Source organism: Triturus cristatus, chromosome 1_1 (genome assembly GCF_964204655.1).
Source record: "Triturus cristatus chromosome 1_1, aTriCri1.1, whole genome shotgun sequence".
Lineage (NCBI taxonomy): Eukaryota > Metazoa > Chordata > Amphibia > Caudata > Salamandridae > Triturus > Triturus cristatus.
In genome coordinates this window covers 442,727,965-442,734,011 of record NC_140579.1, presented here as the reverse complement: position 1 = coordinate 442,734,011, position 6,047 = coordinate 442,727,965, and positions in this window count along the sequence as shown.

The following is a 6,047-nucleotide window of genomic DNA, read 5'->3' as shown; positions in this document are numbered from 1 at the left end:
CTCTGTCCCAGGGTGCGGCTCAGTCCCGGGGTGCGGGATCCCCCTGTCCCGCAAGCAAGCTGAGGGTCCGTGCACTGGGGAAGGGTGTCCACCGGGGCCCGGGAGGCTCTCCCCGGCCTGGCTAGGGGTCTGAAGCTGGGACCGGCCCCGGGGCTCGTGCTCCATCCGGCAGGGCCCGGGGTGCGGGAGCCCCCCGTCCTGCAAGCCAGCCGAGGGTCCGGGCGCTGGAGACAGGGGTCCACCGGGGCCCAGGGAGGCTCTCCCCGGCCTGGCTGCTTTCAGAAGCATGGACCGGGCCCGTGGGGAGGCTCTCCCCAGCCTGGCTAGGGTTCTGAACCTGGGCCCGGACCCGAGGCTTGTGCTCTGTCCCAGTGTCCCAGGGTGCGGGAGCCCCCCGTCCTGCAAGCCAGCCGAGGGTCCAGCCGCTGGGGAAGGGTGTCCACCGGGGCCCCCGGAGGCTCTACCCAGCCTGGCTAGGGTTCGGAAGCTGAGCCCGGACCCGGGGCTTGTGCCCCATCCCAGTGTCCCAGGGTGCGGGAGCCCCCGTCCTGTAAGCCAGCCGAGGGTCCGTGCGCTGGGGAAAGGGTGCCCTCCGGGGCCCGGGGAGGCTCTCCCCGGCCTGGCTAGGGGTCTGAAGCTGGGACCGGGCCCGGGGCTCGTGCTCCGTCCGGCAGGGCCTGGGGTGCGGGAGCCCCCCGTCCTGCAAGCCAGCCGAGGGTCCGGGCGCTGGAGACAGGGGTCCACCGGGGCCCAGGGAGGCTCTCCCCGGCCTGGCTGCTTTCAGAAGCATGGACCGGGCCCGTGGGGAGGCTCTCCCCAGCCTGGCTAGGGTTCTGAACCTGGGCCCGGACCCGAGGCTTGTGCTCTGTCCCAGTGTCCCAGGGTGCGGGAGCCCCCCGTCCTGCAAGCCAGCCGAGGGTCCAGCCGCTGGGGAAGGGTGTCCACCGGGGCCCCCGGAGGCTCTCCCCAGCCTGGCTAGGGTTCGGAAGCTGAGCCCGGACCCGGGGCTTGTGCTCTGTCCCAGTGTCCCAGGGTGCGGGAGCCCCCCGTCCTGCAAGCCAGCCGAGGGTCCAGCCGCTGGGGAAGGGTGTCCACCGGGGCCCCCGGAGGCTCTCCCCAGCCTGGCTAGGGTTCGGAAGCTGAGCCCGGACCCGGGGCTTGTGCCCCATCCCAGTGTCCCAGGGTGCGGGAGCCCCCCGTCCTGCAAGCCAGCCGAGGGTCCAGCCGCTGGGGAAGGGTGTCCACCGGGGCCCACGGAGGCTCCCCCCGGCCTGGCTAGGGTTCGGAAGCTGGGCCCGGACCCAGGGCTTGTGCTCCTTCCCAGTGTCCCAGGGTGCGGGAGCCCCCCATCCTGCAAGCCAGCCGAGGGTCCGTGCGCTGGGGAAAGGGTGCCCTCCGGGGCCCGGGGAGGCTCTCCCCGGCCTGGCTAGGGGTCTGAAGCTGGGACCGGGCCCGGGGCTCGTGCTCCGTCCGGCAGGGCCTGGGGTGCGGGAGCCCCCCGTCCTGCAAGCCAGCCGAGGGTCCGGGCGCTGGAGACAGGGGTCCACCGGGGCCCAGGGAGGCTCTGCCCGGCCTGGCTGCTTTCAGAAGCAAGGACCGGGCCCGTGAGCCGGGGTGGCTTGCTTTTTTATTCTACGCTGGCGGAACGGAATTTTCCGCCCACCCCTAGTTATCACTCTGCAGAATAGAGCTGGCCCTTTCAGAGGCCCCCGAAAGGCTTGGGGCAACACTCTGCAGAACAGAGCTGGCCCTATCAGAGGCCCCTGAGAGGCTGGGGGCACCACTCTGCAGAACCGAGCTGGCTCTATCAGGGGCCCCTGAGAGGCTGGGGTTATCACTAGGCAGAACAGACCTGGCCCTATCAGGGGCCCACGAAAGGCTGGGGGCACCCCTCTGCAGAACAGAGCCAGCCCTATCAGAGGCCCCTGAGAGGCTGGGGGCACCACTTTGCAGAATAGAGCTGGCCCTTTCAGGGGCCCCCGACAGGTCAGGGGCAGTACTCTGCAGAACAGAGCCGACTCTATCAGGGGCCCCTGAAAGGCCGGGGGCAACACTCTACACAACAGAGCCAACTCTATCAGGGGCTGCTGAAAGTCTGGGGGGAACACTCTGCAGAACAGAGTTGACTCTATCAGTGTCCCCCGAAAGGTCGGGGGCAACACTCTGCAGAACAGAGCAGACACTATCAGGGTCCCCCGAAAAGTCGGGGGCAACACTCTGCAGAACAGAGCTGGCTCTATCAGGGGCCCCTGAGAGGCTGGGGTTATCACTCTGCAGAATAGAGCTGGTCCTATCAGGGGCCCCCGAAAGGCTAGGGGCAACACTCTGCAGAACAGAGCAGACTCTATCAGGGGCCCCCGAAATTCTGGGGGCGACACTCTGCAGAACAGAGCTGGCTCTATCAGAGGCCCTCGAAAGGCTGGGGGTAAAACTGCAGAACAGAGCCGACTCTATCAGGGGCAACCTGAAAGGCTGGGGGCAACACTCTGCAGAACAGAGCTGGCTCTATCAGGGGCCCCTGAGAGGCTGGGGTTATCACTCTACAGAACAGAGCTGGCCCTATCAGGGGCCCCTGAAAGGCTGGGGGCAACACTCTGCAGAACAGAGCTGGCTCTATCAGTGGCCCCTGAGAGGCTGGGGGCACCGCTCTGCAGAACAGAGCTGGCCCTATCAGAGGCCCCTGAGAGGCTGGGGGCACCCCTCTGCAGAACAGAGCCGACCCTATCAGAGGCCCCTGAGAGGCTGGGGGCACCACTTTGCAGAATAGAGCTGGCCCTTTCAGGGGCCCCCGACAGGTCAGGTGCAGTACTTGCAGAACAGAGCCGAACCTATCAGGGTCCCCTGAGAGGCTGGGGTTATCACTCTGCAGAATAGAGCTGGTCCTTTCAGGGCCCCCCCGAAAGGCTGGGGGCAACACTCTGCAGAACAGAGCTGGCCCTATCAGAGGCCCCTGAGAGGCTGGGGGCACCACTCTGCAGAACAGAGCTGGCTCTATCAGGGGCCCCTGAGAGGCTGGGGTTATCACTCTGCAGAACAGAGCTGGCCCTATCAGGGGCCCCCGAAAGGCTGGGGGAAACACTCTGCAGAACAGAGCTGGCTCTATCAGGGGCCCCTGAGAGGCTGTTGGTACCACTCTGCAGAACAGAGCTGGCCCTATCAGAGGCCCCTGAGAGGCTGGGGGCACCCCTCTGCAGAACAGAGCCGGCCCTATCAGAAGCCCCTGAGAGGCTGGGGACACCACTTTGCAGAATAGAGCTGGCCCTTTCAGGGGCACACGGCAGGTCAGGGGCAGTACTTGCAGAACAGAGCCGAACCTATCAGGGTCCCCTGAGAGGCTGGGGTTATCACTCTGCAGAATAGAGCTGGCCCTTTCAGGGTCCCCCGAAAGGCTGGGGGCAACACTCTGCAGAACAGAGCTGGCCCTATCAGAGGCCCCTGAGAAGCTGGGGGCACCACTTTGCAGAACAGAGTTGGACCTATCAGGGGCCCCTGTTAGGCTGGGGGCAACACTCTGCAGAACAGAGCTGGCCCTATCAGAGGCCCCTGAGAGGCTGGGGGCACCACTTTGCAGAACAGAGTTGGACCTATCAGGGGCCCCTGTTAGGCTGGGGGCAACACTCTGCAGAACAGAGGGAACTCTATCAGGGACCCTTGAAAGGGCAGGGGCAACACTCTGCAGAACAGCGCTGACTCTATCAAGAGCCCCCGAAAGGCTGGGGGCATCTCTCTGCAGAAGAGAGCTGACTCTATCAGGGGCCCCTGAAAGGCTGGGGGTGACACTCTGCAGAACAGATTTGGCTCTATAAGGGGCCCCCGACAGGCTGGGGGCAACACTCTGCAGAACAGAGCTGGCTCTATAAGGGGCCCCTAAAACGCTGGGGGCAAAACTCTGCAGAACAGAGCTGACTCTATCACGGGTACCCCACAGGCCGGGGGTAACCCTCTGCAGAACAGAGCTGTCTCTATCAGGGTCCCCTGAAAGGCCAGGAGGCAACCCTCTACAGAACAGAGCCGACTCCAACAGGGGCCCCTGAAAGGCTGGAGGCAACACTCTACAGAAAAGAGCCGACTCTATCAGGGGCCTCCGACAGGTCAGGGGCAATACTCTGCAGAACAGCCGACTCCGTCAGGACCCCTGAAAGGCTGGGGGCGACACTCTGCAGAATAGAGCTGACTCTATCAGGGCCCCCCGAAAGGCTGGGGGTGACCATATGCAAAACAGAGCTGGCCCTATCAGGGGCCGCAGAAAAAACCGGGGGCAACACTCTTCAGAACAGAGGGACGCTTTCAGGGGCCTCCGAAAGGCCGGGTGCCACACTCTTTAGTACAGAGGAACTCTATCAGGGGCCCCCGAAAGGCGGGGGGCAACACTCAGCAGAACAGAGTTGGCTCTATCATTGGCCCCTGAAAGCCTGGTGGCGACACTTTGCAGAACAGAGCTGGCCCTATCAGGGGCCCCCGAAAGGCTGGGGGCAACACTCTGCAGGTACAGAGCTGGCTCTATCAGGGGCCCCTGAGACGCTGGGGGCAGCACTTTGCAGAACAGAGCTGGACCTATCACGGGTCCCCCACAGGCCGGGGGCAACCCTCTGCAGAACAGAGCTGGCTCTATCAGGGGCCCCTGAAAGGCCAGGAGGCAACCCTCTACAGAACAGAACCGACTCCAAAAGGGGCCCCTGAAAAGCTGGGGGCAACACTCTGCAGAACAGAGGGAACTCTATCAGGGGCCCTTGAAATGGCGGGGGCAAAACTCTGCAGAACAGAGCTGACTCGATCAAGGGCCCACCAAAGGCTGGGGGCAACTCTCTGCAGAACAGAGCTGGCTCTATAAGGGGCCCCTGAAACGCTGGTGGCAAAACTCTAGAGAACAGAGCTGACTCTATCACGGGTCTCCCACAGGCTGGGGCCAACCCTCTGCAGAACAGAGCTGGCTCTATCAGGGGCCCCTGAAAGGCCAGGGGGCAACCCTCTACAGAACAGAGCTGAATCCATCAGGGGCCCCTGAAAGGCTGGGGCCAACACTCCGCAGGACAGAGCTGACTCTATTAAGGCCCCTGAGAGGCCGGGGGCACCACTCTGCAGAACATAGCTGGCCCTCTCAGAGGCCCCCAATAGGATGGGGGCAACACTCTGCAGAAGAGAGCTGGCTCTATAAGGGGCCCCTGAAATGCGGGGCAACACTCTGCAGAACAGAGCTGACTCTTTCAGGGGCCCCCAAAAGGTCGGGGCGACACTCTGCAGAACAGAGCTGAATCTATAAGGGGCCCCCCAAAGGCCATGGGCAACACTCTTCAGAACAGAAGGACTCTATCAGGGGCTCCCCAAATGCCGGGAGCAAGACTCTGCAGAGCAGAGCTGACTCTATCAGGCGCCCCTGAAAGGCTGGGGCTAACACTCTGTAGAACAGAGCTGGCTCTATCCAGGGCCCCTGAAAGGCTGGGGGTGACACTCTGCAGAACAGAGCTGGCTCTATCAGGGGCCCCCGAAATGCTGGGGGCAATGCTCTGCAGAAGAGAGCTGGCTCTATAAGGGGCCCCTGAAATGCGGGGGCAACACTCTGCAGAACAGAGCTGACTCTATCAGGGGCCCTCCAAAGGCCGGGGGCAACCGTCTGCAGAACACAGGATATCTATCGGGGACTCCTGAAAGGCTGGAGGCAACGCTCTGCAGAACAGCGCTGGCTCTATCAGGGGCCCCCGATAGGCTGGGGGCGACACTCAGCAAAACAAAGCTGGCTCTATAAGTGGACCCCCAAAGGCCAGGGGCAGCACTCTGCAGAACAGAGCTGGCTCTAACAGGGGCCCCTGAAAGGCTTGGGCCAACACTCTGCACAATAGAGCTGGCTGTATCTGGGGCCCCTGAAGGGCCGGGGGTAACGTTCAACAGAACAGAACTGACTCTATCAGGGGTCCCCAAAAGGCTTAGGGCAACACTCTGTAGAACGGAGCTGGCTCTAACAGGGGCCCCTGAAAGGCTGGGGTTGACACTCTGCAGAACAGAGCTGTCTCTATCAGGGGCCCCTAAAAGGCTGGGGACAACACTCTACA